We start from the raw sequence: 1,043 nt of genomic DNA on the forward strand, positions 1-1,043 counted from the left end.
ATCAGTTGGGTGTGGTGGCTCATGCCTGTAATCCTAGTACTTTGGGAGGACGAGGTGGATGGATCACCTGAAGTCAGGAGTTCAAGATCAGCCTGGCCATCATGGTGAAACCCCGTCTTAAAAAGAAAAAAAAAAAGAAGAAGAAGAAGAGATGGAGTATCGCTCTTGTTGCCCAGGCTGGAGTGCAATGGCACAATCTCAGCTCACCACAACCTCCAGCTCCCAGGTTAAGCGATTCTCTTGCCTCAGCCTCCCAAGCAGCTGGGATTACAGGCATGTGCCCACCATGCCTGGCTTATTTTGTATTTTTGATAGAGACAGGGTTTCTCCATGTTGGTCAGGCTGGTCTCAAATTTTCCCTCAGGTGGTCTCTCAGCCTCAGGCTCCCAAAGTGCTGGAATTACAAGTGTGAGCCACAACGCCCCACCAAGACTTTTTAATGAAATTGGAAAAGTATAAGGCTAACATGCTAAACAAACCAAAAAAAGCATGAGATTAAAAAATGGGGAGGCCGAGGCAGAATTGCTTGAACCCAGAAGCTGGAGTTTACAGTAAGCTGAGATCATGCCATTGCACTCCAGCCTGAGCAACAAGAGCAAAACTCCCTCTAAAAAACAAACAAACACTTGCTATGATCTCAACTTAATTTTTTAAAAATGAAAAATATTGGGGTCTGGGCACAGTGGTGTATGCCTGCAATCCCAACCTTTTGGGAGGCCAAGGCAGGTGGATCACCTGAGGTCAGGAGTTCAAGACCAGCCTGGCCAACATGGTGAAACCGTCTCTACTAAAAATGCAAAAATAAGCTAGGCATGGAGTCACATGCCGGTAATCCCAGCTATTCAGGAGGCTGAGGCAGGAAGATCACGTGAACCAGGGAGGCAGAGGTTGCAGTGAGCTGGGGCCAGTGCACTCCAGCTTGGGGAACAGAGTGACACCCCAACTCAAGAAAAACAAGAAACACACAAAAAGTAGAGGAAGGAGTTCACAGAGAAAAAGAAAATAATATATTACATTTAACTGCAGTTTAAGACCTGCGATGA

The sequence above is a fragment of the Cebus imitator genome, unplaced genomic scaffold (genome assembly GCF_001604975.1).
Source record: "Cebus imitator isolate Cc_AM_T3 unplaced genomic scaffold, Cebus_imitator-1.0 Scaffold85, whole genome shotgun sequence".
NCBI classification, from domain to species: Eukaryota; Metazoa; Chordata; class Mammalia; order Primates; family Cebidae; genus Cebus; species Cebus imitator.